Source organism: Amblyomma americanum, chromosome 1 (genome assembly GCF_052857255.1).
Source record: "Amblyomma americanum isolate KBUSLIRL-KWMA chromosome 1, ASM5285725v1, whole genome shotgun sequence".
NCBI classification, from domain to species: domain Eukaryota; kingdom Metazoa; phylum Arthropoda; class Arachnida; order Ixodida; family Ixodidae; genus Amblyomma; species Amblyomma americanum.
In genome coordinates, this window is record NC_135497.1 from 102,579,307 (window position 1) to 102,595,102 (window position 15,796).

Here is a 15,796-nt window from a genome sequence, read left to right on the forward strand (position 1 = left end):
TACCGGACCTTTTATCCTCAGCATTAGCTTTATGCTCCAGTAACCGCTTATTGATACATCGGCCTGTTTGGCCGACGTACTTCCTGCCGCAGGGTAAAGGAATCGAATAGACGACACCCGACGAGCATGCTACGAACGGATCCCGATGCTTAATTGTGCAGTCTGGAACTTTTTCCCCAGAGCCGTTGACCTTCCTGCAGAGTCTAGAAAGCCGGTGAGGAGCAGAGAAAATAACGTCTACACCTGCCCTTTTTCCAATTCTTTTTAGGTTGATCGACAGTTGGTGGATGTAGGGGATTACAGCTACCTTTTTTTTGCGACTCTGCCCTTCCCTTGAGGTTAGGCTCTTTCCTTGCCTCGTTTTCAACATTTTTTGAGCAACTGGGGATAGGAGTAGGGCCGGGTACCCAGAGCTGAGAAGCCTCTGCGCTTGGTTAAAGAAACTGCTTTCAAGACTGTGCGCGCAGGACTTGAGTAATGCTTTATTGAAGGTGGCCTGGATTATGTTTCTCTTGACCAATTTCGAATGAGCTGACTCATACGGTAAAGTGGCTTATTGGCCCTTGGTTCGAAGATCCAGCATACGTGATCGGGTAAGAAGTGCAGCTTAAGTTCAAGAAAGCGAAGACAGCTATTTTCTGGAACTTCATGCGATAAAACGAGGGGATGAAAAGACTCCCTAAAAATGCCTAGAACCTTGGAAACTTCAGTCATGAAAGCATTGCCTGGGCAGTCGAGAAAAAATAGATAATCATCGACATATCTGAATATCTTTAGTACCGGTAAATTTGCAATCTTTGTGCTTACTTCTCTGTCACGCATGGCCAAGAAGAGGTCGCTCAGGATAAGGGCGATGCACGACCCAATACATATGCCCTGCTTCTGTATAAAAAGAGATCCATTCCACTCAGCATAGGCAGACCTAAGATATACAGACAATAATTCTAAAAAGCCACTAGCAGAAACGCCACATGCATTTTGAAAAGCCACAGCTCCGTGTTTGTCGATACACTCGTTTACACAAAGGAGCAGATCGTCGTGCGGAATTGAATAGTAGAGGTCTTTCACGTCAACGGAGAAACCTAGGTAGGCCCTGCTGCCATGTTCTCGCAAGAAGTGAATGGTATCACTTGAGCTTTTTACTAGGAACGGGTCTTCTACTGCGAGAACGCTGAGATAGGCTTGAAGAAAGTTAGCAACCAATTTTTGCCAAGTGTCATTCTCTGAAACGATTACACGAAGCGGGCACTCGGGTTTATGTGTTTTTGCAGTAAAAAATAAGCTGAGGGACATTCCTCTGCTATCTGTTATCGAGCGGGAAAGTTTATCGAGGTTCAACCGTTGGCACAACTTTCCTGCTGTACTCTTAACTTTTGTCAAGGCAACGTTCTGACATTTGTCAAAGCAGGAATTGAGTGCGGACGATGCTTTTTCACAATAGACAACCTTCGGCAGTAAAACAAAACCCCCTTCCTTGTCAGCGGTTAGCAGGGACAAGTTGTTGTTTTTCAAGTAAGCGATAGTCTTCCCAATAGGTGGCTTTTTGCTGGTACGACTGTGGCGGTTGAGTACGTCAACGCCTTCGGAGACGCAACGATCTATGTCGGCTGCAGGAGCTGACGTTGAGACTTGCCTGACCATGGTCAGTAATTCCGGGGCTGAGGGGCTTGGTTCGATGGCGAACTTGGGCCCGCACTGGAGCAACTGCTGGAATTCCTTGGGAATGTTACTGGCGCCTCCTAAAAGATGAAGACGATTGCTGGCCGGTGCTTGCTTCTTTGGAACTGCCGACCGGAGACGTGAGAGCGCACTCTGCCACAGGAACTCAGTGGTGCTATCGATTATGCGCGAAAACTCGCGCCACTTGCTCCACGAGATGGGTGTTGACGGAGGCACAAGCAGAAGTTGAAGATGTTGCCGGAGCAGACGGGCTTGCTGCTGCCATTCGGAGCGCAAAATCTTACAAATCCGGTTTCCATGGCCGGCCGAGGGTCGAAGACCACCGAACAGGTTCAGAACATCAGGCGGTAAGATCTGGTGTCGCACGCAGAAACCCAGAATCCTAGCCTTGCAGGAAGCGGACGAAATCAACGAGACAAGATGGCACGGATCGACACTGAACGAGAAAAAAGGGCCCCTTGTATTAGAAATGAACTTGAGCAAGGTTTGTTGCTGGGCGAGTTGGTTGGGGTACATCTTGAGAACACAGCGCTTGCAGACAAAGGACCAGAACAAGAAGGACACACACCTGCGCTAACTAACAACTTTTATTTCGGAAGGGGGCCGATCCGCGCCTTTTATACAGATTTGGAGGGAATGATGCGCACGCGCACAACACAGCCAGGTGGGAGCATGGAAAGAGCCAACACATAGACCAACTATTCTTATCGCCACTGATAACCAACAACGCAGCCAAGACAAGCAAGAAAAGAAAAAGAAAAAAGAAAAAAGAAAAAAGAAATAAAGAAATAAGAAAAAAGAAAAAAGAAAAGAAGAGAAAGAACCAACGGGGGGGAGCAAAGGCAGGGAACGTAAGAAACAATTCCAAAAAGTACCAAAAGATCCCGAAGAAGCCAACAACCAACACGGCTAAACGACTGACTATGAATGGTAACAAGATGAAGGCACTAAAAACTGAACAAACAGGCATAAAAGGTGCAGGAAAAACCTGCGGGAGAGTAAAAGATTCGGCACAGCTAAAAGATGACGGAAACTAAAGGCGTTAAAACAGATACAAGCAAAAACCCAAGAAGCCGACGCGAAAGAATACAAGCAGAAAAGGTGGTCACTAAAATATGACATTGAACAGACAACAGATCTCTAAAAACAAGCAAAGAATCGTAAAAAACGTGTGGGCGATAAAACATAACAGAGAAGAATACAGAAGAGTTTAAAAAGGAAAACATCGCAAAAAAGAGGGCGCAAAAAAATCATCACGGAATGAAACGAAAAGAATACACTGAATCAAATCAAAGCAGAGAGGAATGAACACTCTTTGTCTAACAATGCAACTGATGGTGTGCTAACGCACTCATCTTTTAGCTTGGTAATAGTGGCTGCTTCAATGATTTCTCGAGTCAGTTGATTTAAGTTTTTTGCCAAAATATCTGTTTCCTTGAAAGTGGGGGAGACGCGTCGGCAAGGACTGCAATCACGGCAGTGTATGGCCAAATTACCGGACCTTTTATCCTCAGCATTAGCTTTATGCTCCAGTAACCGCTTATTGATACATCGGCCTGTTTGGCCGACGTACTTCCTGCCGCAGGGTAAAGGAATCGAATAGACGACACCCGACGAGCATGCTACGAACGGATCCCGATGCTTAATTGTGCAGTCTGGAACTTTTTCCCCAGAGCCGTTGACCTTCCTGCAGAGTCTAGAAAGCCGGTGAGGAGCAGAGAAAATAACGTCTACTCCTGCCCTTTTTCCAATTCTTTTTAGGTTGTGCGACAGTTGGTGGATGTAGGGGATTACAGCTACCTTTTTATTGCGACTCTGCCCTTCCCTTGAGGTTAGGCTCTTTCCTTGCCTCGTTTTCAACATTTTTTGAGCAACTGAGGATAGGAGTAGGGCCGGGTACCCAGAGCTGAGAAGCCTCTGCGCTTGGTTAAAGAAACTGCTTTCAAGACTGTGCGCGCAGGACTTGAGTAATGCGTTATTGAAGGTGGCCTGGATTATGTTTCTCTTGACCAATTTCGAATGAGCTGACTCATACGGTAAAAGTGGCTTATTGGCCCTTGGTTCGAAGATCCAGCATACGTGATCGGGTAAGAAGTGCAGCTTAAGTTCAAGAAAGCGAAGACAGCTATTTTCTGGAACTTCATGCGATAAAACGATGGGATGAAAAGACTCCCTAAAAATGCCTAGAACCTTGGAAACTTCAGTCATGAAAGCATTGCCTGGGCAGTCGAGAAAAATTAGATAATCATCGACATATCTGAATATCTTTAGTACCGGCGAATTTGCAATCTTTGTGCTTACTTCTCTGTCACGCATGGCCAAGAAGAGGTCGCTCAGGATAGGGGCGATGCACGACCCAATACATATGCCCTGCTTCTGTATAAAAAGAGATCCATTCCACTCAGCATAGGTAGACCTAAGATATACAGACAATAATTCTAAAAAGCCACTAGCAGAAACGCCACATGCATTTTGAAAAGCCACAGCTCCGTGTTTGTCGATACACTCGTTTACACAAAGGAGCAGATCGTCGTGCGGAATTGAATAGTAGAGGTCTTTCACGTCAACGGAGAAACCTAGGTAGGCCCTGCTGCCATGTTCTCGCAAGAAGTGAATGGTATCACTTGAGCTTTTTACTAGGAACGGGTCTTCTACTGCGAGAACGCTGAGATAGGCTTGAAGAAAGTTAGCAACCAATTCTTTGCTTGTTTTTAGAGATCTGTTGTCTGTTCAATGTCATATTTTAGTGACCACCTTTTCTGCTTGAATTCTTTCGCGTCGGCTTCTTGGGTTTTTGCTTGTATTTGTTTTAACGCCTTTAGTTTCCGTCATCTTTTAGCTGTGCCGAATCTTTTACTCTCCCGCAGGTTTTTCCTGCACCTTTTATGCCTGTTTGTTCAGTTTTTAGTGCCTTCATCTTGTTACCATTCATCGTCAGTCGTTTAGCCGTGTTGGTTGTTGGCTTCTTCGGGATCTTTTGGTACTTTTTGGAATTGTTTCTCACGTTCCCTGCCTTTGCTCCCCCCGTTGGTTCTTTCTCTTCTTTTCTTTTTTCTTTTTTCTTATTTCTTTATTTCTTTTTTTCTTTTTTTCTTTTTTCTTTTTTCTTTTTTCTTTTCTTGCTTGTCTTGGCTGCGTTGTTGGTTATCAGTGGCGATAAGAATAGTTGGTCTATGTGTTGGCTCTTTCCATGCTCCCACCTGGCTGTGTTGTGCGCGTGCGCATCATTCCCTCCAAATCTGTATAAAAGGCGCGGATCGGCCCCCTTCCGAAATAAAAGTTGTTAGTTAGCGCAGGTGTGTGTCCTTCTTGTTCTGGTCCTTTGTCTGCAAGCGCTGTGTTCTCAAGATGTACCCCAACCAACTCGCCCAGCAACAAACCTTGCTCAAGTTCATTTCTAATACAAGGGGCCCTTTTTTCTCGTTCAGTGTCGATCCGTGCCATCTTGTCTCGTTGATTTCGTCCGCTTCCTGCAAGGCTAGGATTCTGGGTTTCTGCGTGCGACACCAGATCTTACCGCCTGATGTTCTGAACCTGTTCGGTGGTCTTCGACCCTCGGCCGGCCATGGAAACCGGATTTGTAAGATTTTGCGCTCCGAATGGCAGCACCAAGCCCGTCTGCTCCGGCAACATCTTCAACTTCTGCTTGTGCCTCCGTCAACACCCATCTCGTGGAGCAAGTGGCGCGAGTTTTCGCGCATAATCGATAGCACCACTGAGTTCCTGTGGCAGAGTGCGCTCTCACGTCTCCGGTCGGCAGTTCCAAAGAAGCAAGCACCGGCCAGCAATCGTCTTCATCTTTTAGGAGGCGCCAGTAACATTCCCAAGGAATTCCAGCAGTTGCTCCAGTGCGGGCCCAAGTTCGCCATCGAACCAAGCCCCTCAGCCCCGGAATTACTGACCATGGTCAGGCAAGTCTCAAGGTCAGCTCCTGCAGCCGACATAGATCGTTGCGTCTCCGAAGGCGTTGACGTACTCAACCGCCACAGTCGTACCAGCAAAAAGCCACCTATTGGGAAGACTATCGCTTACTTGAAAAACAACAACTTGTCCCTGCTAACCGCTGACAAGGAAGGGGGTTTTGTTTTACTGCCGAAGGTTGTCTATTGTGAAAAAGCATCGTCCGCACTCAATTCCTGCTTTGACAAATGTCAGAACGTTGCCTTGACAAAAGTTAAGAGTACAGCAGGAAAGTTGTGCCAACGGTTGAACCTCGATAAACTTTCCCGCTCGATAACAGATAGCAGAGGAATGTCCCTCAGCTTATTTTTTACTGCAAAAACACATAAACCCGAGTGCCCGCTTCGTGTAATCGTTTCAGAGAATGACACTTGGCAAAAATTGGTTGCTAACTTTCTTCAAGCCTATCTCAGCGTTCTCGCAGTAGAAGATCCGTTCCTAGTAAAAAGCTCAAGTGATACCATTCACTTCTTGCGAGAACATGGCAGCAGGGCCTACCTAGGTTTCTCCGTTGACGTGAAAGACCTCTACTATTCAATTCCGCACGACGATCTGCTCCTTTGTGTAAACGAGTGTATCGACAAACACGGAGCTGTGGCTTTTCAAAATGCATGTGGCGTTTCTGCTAGTGGCTTTTTAGAATTATTGTCTGTATATCTTAGGTCTACCTATGCTGAGTGGAATGGATCTCTTTTTATACAGAAGCAGGGCATATGTATTGGGTCGTGCATCGCCCCTATCCTGAGCGACCTCTTCTTGGCCATGCGTGACAGAGAAGTAAGCACAAAGATTGCAAATTCACCGGTACTAAAGATATTCAGATATGTCGATGATTATCTAATTTTTCTCGACTGCCCAGGCAATGCTTTCATGACTGAAGTTTCCAAGGTTCTAGGCATTTTTAGGGAGTCTTTTCATCCCCTCGTTTTATCGCATGAAGTTCCAGAAAATAGCTGTCTTCGCTTTCTTGAACTTAAGCTGCACTTCTTACCCGATCACGTATGCTGGATCTTCGAACCAAGGGCCAATAAGCCACTTTTACCGTATGAGTCAGCTCATTCGAAATTGGTCAAGAGAAACATAATCCAGGCCACCTTCAATAACGCATTACTCAAGTCCTGCGCGCACAGTCTTGAAAGCAGTTTCTTTAACCAAGCGCAGAGGCTTCTCAGCTCTGGGTACCCGGCCCTACTCCTATCCTCAGTTGCTCAAAAAATGTTGAAAACGAGGCAAGGAAAGAGCCTAACCTCAAGGGAAGGGCAGAGTCGCAATAAAAAGGTAGCTGTAATCCCCTACATCCACCAACTGTCGCACAACCTAAAAAGAATTGGAAAAAGGGCAGGAGTAGACGTTATTTTCTCTGCTCCTCACCGGCTTTCTAGACTCTGCAGGAAGGTCAACGGCTCTGGGGGAAAAGTTCCAGACTGCACAATTAAGCATCGGGATCCGTTCGTAGCATGCTCGTCGGGTGTCGTCTATTCGATTCCTTTACCCTGCGGCAGGAAGTACGTCGGCCAAACAGGCCGATGTATCAATAAGCGGTTACTGGAGCATAAAGCTAATGCTGAGGATAAAAGGTCCGGTAATTTGGCCATACACTGCCGTGATTGCAGTCCTTGCCGACGCGTCTCCCCCACTTTCAAGGAAACAGATATTTTGGCAAAAAACTTAAATCAACTGACTCGAGAAATCATTGAAGCAGCCACTATTACCAAGCTAAAAGATGAGTGCGTTAGCACACCATCAGTTGCATTGTTAGACAAAGAGTGTTCATTCCTCTCTGCTTTGATTTGATTCAGTGTATTCTTTTCGTTTCATTCCGTGATGATTTTTTTGCGCCCTCTTTTTTGCGATGTTTTCCTTTTTAAACTCTTCTGTATTCTTCTCTGTTATGTTTTATCGCCCACACGTTTTTTACGATTCTTTGCTTGTTTTTAGAGATCTGTTGTCTGTTCAATGTCATATTTTAGTGACCACCTTTTCTGCTTGTATTCTTTCGCGTCGGCTTCTTGGGTTTTTGCTTGTATCTGTTTTAACGCCTTTAGTTTCCGTCATCTTTTAGCTGTGCCGAATCTTTTACTCTCCCGCAGGTTTTTCCTGCACCTTTTATGCCTGTTTGTTCAGTTTTTAGTGCCTTCATCTTGTTACCATTCATCGTCAGTCGTTTAGCCGTGTTGGTTGTTGGCTTCTTCGGGATCTTTTGGTACTTTTTGGAATTGTTTCTTACGTTCCCTGCCTTTGCTCCCCCCCGTTGGTTCTTTCTCTTCTTTTCTTTTTTCTTTTTTCTTATTTCTTTATTTCTTTTTTTCTTTTTTCTTTTTTCTTTTTTCTTTTCTTGCTTGTCTTGGCTGCGTTGTTGGTTATCAGTGGCGATAAGAATAGTTGGTCTATGTGTTGGCTCTTTCCATGCTCCCACCTGGCTGTGTTGTGCGCGTGCGCATCATTCCCTCCAAATCTGTATAAAAGGCGCGGATCGGCCCCCTTCCGAAATAAAAGTTGTTAGTTAGCGCAGGTGTGTGTCCTTCTTGTTCTGGTCCTTTGTCTGCAAGCGCTGTGTTCTCAAGATGTACCCCAACCAACTCGCCCAGCAACAAACCTTGCGCTATTGGCTGCTGCGCGCTGACGCGGCGGCCCCCTCCGGCGGTGGCCGGAGCGACTTGGCTCTGTACTTTTGTCGTTGTGGTCGCCGTCTTTACCATCTCTCGCCGTGTCTTCCGAACAGCTTCCTGCAGACTGCTGACTATTGCGCAGTCCGTCACGATGCATCCAACAAGGCTAAAGAGCGTGTTCGGTGCACGGAAGCATGCAATGAAGTGTGTTCGTTCGGCAAAGCGTGTCGCCAACAAGGACTGTCGATGCTTCATGCCGCGTAACTTCTGCTACATCGCAACTAGACAGCGATTGCGTCGCCGGTTCCAGCGACGTACCAGCACCTTCATCGGTGCAAGAATGCGTTGCTTCGGGCATGCCTTGTGTACCAAACGCATCAACCTGGGCGACTGCGGCCTCCAGCTCCTGTCTCGCACCTACCCCGAGGCGTGAGAACGCGTCGCCCGCCGTTCACTTGGAAACGCATTTCCTGACGTGCGAGGAGATCGAGATTCTGGCTGCATCTCGGGAGCCACTTATCGGATTTCCATGGGGTTTTTTTATTCCATACCTGAATAAATTTCCGAGGGAAAGTCGAGCTCGTTTATTCAGATTATTGTGCCTGGAATTTGTCATAAGCAATTAATATTGGCTAATGAGGTCTAATCAACGACACTAAATTCAGTGCTATGTTAAAATTTTTCAGCAAGGAAATTCATCAAAAGGGCCTTGTCTTGACCTGCGGTACCCGACTAGGAATAACCATAATGAATTTCACAGTTACGGCACTGGTTTCCAATTCTCCAGGCCTGGAGTAAAGGACCTATGTGAACCATTTTGATATGCTCCAGTAAATTTAGAGCCAGTGTACACAGCTTCATGAAACTTAGTATTTCTTCAAATGTCTGTGTTTAGAGCCTACCCTGAATGTTTCATTCAGATATATCTCAAGACACAAGGAAGCTGGTGTTCTCGCAACCTTTGAGGGCCGTTTTCTCAGAATGTATTTCTTGCCTGGTACGGCTGCTCATTCTGGCTGCTGTTCGGGAACCGCTTGTCGGATTTCCATGGGGTTTTTTTTAATTCCGCACCTGGATAAATTTTTGAGCACAAGACAAGCCTGCCTTTTGAAGTTATTGAAATATGCCTAACGAAGGTCTAATTTATTGAAACTAATTCTGTGCTGTGCTAAACTTTTCCAGATTTTGCCCTGGGGCACCTATCCAGGAATGACCGTAATGAATTTCACAGTGCCAAGGCTATTTTAAAATTCTCCAAGCCTGGAATAAGCGACCTTATGTGGACCACTTTGATATACTCCTGTAACTTGAGAACCAGTGCCCACAGCTACACGAAACTTGGTAGTTCTTCACATGGTTGTGCTGTTAGCCTACGCTGAAAATTTCATTCAGATATCTCAAGAAACAAAAAAGTTGGTGTTCAAGGGTAGCCTCCCCCCATAACTACGTTAAAACCCTACCAGTTTTTTTCTTGGTTTAGAAAGGATAGTAACTTCAGCGTATGCACTAAACACAGCTGCTCCATAGCCGATTTCATGACCAATTGCACAGAAGAGGTTACACAAACGACTGGAACAACATTCTACATAAATAAAACTCTGAGGACAGTTACAAGTGTGTACCGCGAATGTTTTAGCGTTAGCTGTGGAGCGAAAGCTAAGAATTTTTGTGATATTCTGGCCTAAACTAGCAGGTTCTCCTCCGGTGCTCGAGTGCACGCACCCTGACACGCGCTACCTCACGCCCCATGACTCTTCTTGACAGTCTCGCCCGCTTTCTTACACCACATACCCTGTCGGCAGCCGGCCACACCAGTGTACTGTAACGCTGCCAAGTTTCCCAAGTGAGCCATTGCCGCTGGCGCTCTCGTCAAAATATAAACACACCATGCTGTTACTGGCGCAGCATTCTGGCAAATTGCCGTGGCCTGCACCACAGACGGCATCAACCCCGATGGTATTGGAACTGAGGCACGAGCTAAGAAGAGCTATACTGTCGTTGGCACGTCTCCTTTTCTTCTGTATTATGTGAGCGCGTGCACGGCGGAACCTTTATATTTCCCATGCATTGGCAAAATAAAACCAATTTTGAGTGCACCGACTGTTCGTGTCGTGAGTGTTTTCCTTACATTGTGTTAGTCTTTCTTTCCCGCTGCAGTTACGTCGAACCTAATGCACTGAAAACATTGTATTTGAAGAGCAGATTTTCTGGTGGTGAACAGACCACAATCACACGGTGCAGTTAAAGCAGGTCGGGCAGGAGCCACCAACGGGTGCAGACAGTTCAAGCAGGAAACTCCTGCCCGGCCAATAAATGGCAAAACAAAGGAAAAGCTTTGCAATTTTGCAAGTGCACCAAATAGTTTCGAACCTTCCAGCGACGCTCTCACGCAGTGTTGGGCATGGAGGTTTTAGAAGGAAGCCAGCAGGAAACGGAGAATGTCACTACCTTCTTAATAAAGGAACGTTAGTCAGGGCCACCGAGAGCAAGAGTCAACCATGAGCCGAAAACATATTTCATCTCAAGCAACAGGCCACGCAATTTACATAACATATGATATATACAATAATATTTTTTTATTATTATTAGGAAAGGACCACCCACCTGACCCCGTAGTTGAACATTGTCATTTCTCAGGCTGTCCAGAGACTGCTCTCGTCGGGGTGCTCGGCAAGGAGTATGGCTGGCTGCCATCTTGCCTCTCTGTAAATGTGCCAGCGCCGCAATACACAGCAGTCAAACAACCTTCAGAACTAGCCTTTCTTACGGAGGTCACGAGACACTTTTGAAATGGCCACAGGCATTCCACTGCTCTATTCTAGGTGTTACAACTCTGCATCAAAATGACACCAGATCGTCTTGTCACCAGCGTTACAGTAGTTCACAGTAACATCACACCCCCTGCAGTCACCACTTGCCTTTTACATGACACACTGCACTTGCACCCCCTCTGGTGCATTCACAATCCACTGCTAGCGCGCACACAAAGGAAAGACTCACCCTTAGCAGACATGATGGCGGCCGGCTTCCCGAGTGAGTTCAGCCACTGCCTTGCACTTCAGGCGAGGCGGAGGATTGCTCCGGAAATTGAGCAGTTGCCGAGAAGACAGCCCATACTTCGGCCTGGCACCTCTTTTCTGGCTGGGTTCTGCACAAAAAGAGGGACAGTCTAGCTCGCAAGCGGCATGAGAAAGCTACAGCTAATGTCTAATGCTGCATGCCTTCCTCGTTTATCCGGCCATAATAGACCAAAATGTATGCTCCGCTACACTCAAATAGGCCCGCATTAATTCTAACAAACCTCCAGCCCCGTTCAACTCAGATTTACATCCAGGACTGACTGTACTAAACCACGTGGCCGAAACCTAATGAGTGCGAGACAAAACCTCTCCATAGCTGGCCGAAACCTAATGATTGCGAGACATAACCCCTCCATAGCAGTGAGGCAAAGTTTATAAGCAAAGGACAACAGAAATGTTCCTTGGGGTTTACCCATTGGAATAGTCCTCTTGCACTAAAGAAAAAAAGTCTGCCTCCAAACAATGACAGCGAAAAACAACTTGTGCATCGACCTGAAGGAGTGGCAGCATTCATGCAGTAAACCTCACGCATTAGCAGCAGATGCGAGTGAATTTTAGAACCAAGCAGATGAAAGTGAACATTTTGGCAATTGTTAGCATCACCACCATGTGTCAGGCCTACCGTCACTAAACAAGCAGCGAACATTAAATCAACATGCATACTGCCACTGCTGGATGGTAAGGAGTTCTTTAGTTCTACACCAAATATATGTGGCACTGACGTCCCCAGTTCAGCGTTGTTAAAATTTTAGATGAGAAAGTCGGTTTATTTTTGTTGTTTGCAAAGCACCAAAATTAGGAAAAGATGCCTTACCCAACCCAATCCTCCTGCTCTCTCCGAGGGCACAGTGCCTGTTGTCGATGTCAACGTGCTAGATGCACCTAAACAAGTAAAGTAGGGAGAGGGCCAGGGCAGTGAGCATGGCAGCAAATCTCAAACATGGTTTGCTACATTTCTATCATGTCAAGACAAAGCTAAAGCCCTTACGCGAACACTCTTGAGTGACTCATTGTTGCCCTCGATGCTGACCAAAGCATTAGCTTAGAAGAACTAGAAGCTCAAATTAGCAAAATCCGCATGTTAATTTTTGAAAGCCCATGTATAGCGCATGTGGCACAGTGACCGCACACTGGCTGAAGCAGGACTGGTGCCTGACCAACATTGGTGTCTGACCAACACTGCTCAGCATCCTCCAGCGCTTCACACTTAGCGGCATACAACACTCGCAATCTTTTCCACACACATTGTTTGGCTACATTGCCTGGCTGATATAATTTTCCTTGTGGTGCCATGAAAAACAGTGTAGTTCTACTGTATCATTTCACAACTTCCTAACTGAAAGAGCTCCTATGAGCCGGGTGAGTGGGCTGTTAAAGTAAAAAAAAAAGTCCCTACAGGCCTTGTGCCTCTGCCAACACAGATTTCATCCAATGCCCTCCAAAAGCATCTTGTTTCACGAATGTAGCAAAAACTGCAAGAAGCCATTAAACAGTTGCATGGCAAAGCAGCAGAACAAAAAGCAGGCAGATTTATGGACAGTCACCAATATCCCGTGCTGCCACTGAGCTCCAAAAGTGGAAGCATTCATACAGAGTAGCCATAAGCATATGGAATAACCAGTTCTTGACAACTGAGAGCAAATACATACTATTAGAGGGACAGTGAAAAAAGTCTATCAATGTTTTTTTTGGTTAGCAAAATCATTGATAGTTCAGCATTTGATGGCTAGTTTGCCGCTCGTCTGGGAGCGAAAGATGTATTTATTTCAAAGAAGCTTTTGCCGCTCTCCGATTCAAACTGCACACTCATATGGCATCACAGGACGGAGCGACGTGAAACGTCACGTAATCGCAGACTCCGTCCAGGGAGCCAGTTATGCGCCCTTCCTTTCCTCAAAACCATCCGCATCTAGAACGTTGTCAACGCCAATGTCAATGAAAACAATGAATCGTTGATATGTTCCCAGTTCATACGATATCACTGTTAATACGCTCAAAATCGCGGACATTAAAAATGTCCCATAGCATTACGCCATATTTTTCCAGGTTAATACATTTCCAGAAAACACGATTTCCCAACTACTACGTTTAAACTTTCGGAAAACTGTGCTCGTGTAATAAATTTACTGACCAACCGCACATGTGCAAACATACAAGTGGGCAGAATGAGGGCATGCAACATGGTGGGGGGCGCACAATAGTGGCACGCTGCCAAGGTTCGCACTGCCTATGGAGTGCAAAGTGGACCCCGCAACAAAAGCTAAAGGTTGAAAAAAGAAGTAGATTCTGGCCGATGAAAGTGGAGGGCGGGTTCATTATGACAGTGGGATCATTACGCGGGTATACTCGGCACATGCTAGACTATATCCAATGACCGTCTAAGAAGCTGCCTAAGCAATTATATGCTTTTGGCTTCGGACTGTTCGGAACACAGCTTCTCCAAATTTTAATATGTAGCGCCCCAAAGGCACCAGTCGGCTACGATTGACGCTTAGTGGATGGCTCGGGACTAGTTTCTACCAGTGGGAATTCTTCCAATGAGTGCCGACGTCACCCAGCCCAGGAACGTTTTTAATATCAGTTATATTCAAATTTAGCCGACCTAGCTGCGATTCGGCCCCTCAATCACAGCAGCTATGCAAAGCATCAACATAGTGAGACAAAATTATGCCCCTTTGCTGCGAGGTACTTGTCCAGTAATTTCTTGCATACGAAAATTTATACTACTCAGCGGATACGAAGTACTTGAAGAGTAGTTTTAGTGCACAAGCAATGTGCCATACATGTAACCCGGCCCACTCGCTAAAAGGCCGAGACGTTGATATCAGCCGGCAACAGTGGCAGGCAAGATTAGACAGCACAGGCACAGCATACATTAACTTCAAGTCAGCTTTGTTCACTTTTGCCATTTTGACGCCAGCATTGCGTTGCAAATCATTCTGATAGCAGCTGCATGTCAGCCTTGCTGCTGTGTGCACATTTTCTTTCAGCTCCTATGCTAGAAACAGTTGCAAGGCAAGGCTAATGACAAACAAAAAATTTGTTGCTTGTTCTACGTTACGCTTGCTTGCATCCTCGATGATATATGCACGGTGTATCTACATTTGTGCATCAGCTCAGTGCACATTCATATATTCAGAAGAGTTGAGTAGAATTTTTTCTCATGTTTCATGGAGCTCACTCAAGCAGTAGTTCACAGTAACATCACACCACCTACAGTCACCACTTGCCTTTTACATGACACACTGCGCTTGCACCCCCGTCTTGTGCATTCACATTCCACGGCTAGCGTGCACACAAAGGAAAGACTCACCCTTGGCAGACTTGCCGTCGCCCGGCTTCCCGAGTTGAATATAGGCAGGCGGCACTGCGTGTGGGTCCCACCGCGGAGCCACCTGGCACCATGCCGCGGCCACTGCCTTACACTTCAGGCAAGGCAGAGGACTGCTCCGGAAATTAAGCAGTCAGCCGAGAAGACATCCCATAATTCAGCCTGGTACCTCTGTTCTGGCTGGGTTCTGCACAAAAAGTGGGACAGTCTAGCTCGCATGCGGCATGAGAAAGCTACAGCTAACGGCTAATGCTGCATGCCTTCCTCGTTTATCCGGCCATAAAAGACCAAAATTTATGCTCCGCCACACTTAAATAGGCCCGCATTAATTCTAACAAACCTCAAGCCCCCTTCAACTCAGATTTGCATCCAGGACTGACTGTACTAATCCACGTGGCCGAAACCTAACGAGTGCGAGACATAACCTCTCCATAGCAGTGAGGCCAAGTTTATAAACACAGGACAAAAGAAATGTTGCTTGGGGTTTACTCATTGGAATAGTGCTCTTGCACTAGAGAAAAAAACTCTGCCTCCAAACAATGACAGCGAAAAACAACTTGTGCATCGACCTGAAGGAGTGGCAGCATTCATGCAGTAAACCTCGTCCATTAGCAGCAGATGAGAGTGAACATTTTGGCAATTGTTAGCATCACCACCATGTGTCAGGCCTAACATCACTACACAAGCAGCGAACATTAAATCGACATGCGTAAAAAATATATGTGGCACTGACGTCCCCAGTTCAGCGCTGTTAAAATTTTTGATTAGAAAGTCAGTTTATTTTCGTAGTCTGCCAAGCACCAAAATTAAGAAAAGATGCCAAGCCAATCCTCCTGCTCTCTCCAAGGGCACAGTGCCTGTTGTCGATCACGGCATGGTAGAAGCATCTAAACAAGTAAAGTTCGGAGAGGGCCAGCGCAATGAGCACAGCATCAAACCTCAAACATGGTCTGCTACATTTCTGTCATGTCAAGACAAAGCTAAAGCCCTTCTGTGAACACTCTTGAGTGACTCATTGTTGCCCTCAATGCTGACCAAAGCATTAGCTTAGAAGAACTAGTAGCTCAAATTAGCTAAAGCCGCATGCCAATTGTTGAAAGCCCAAGTTTAGCGCACATGGCACAGTAACCGCACAC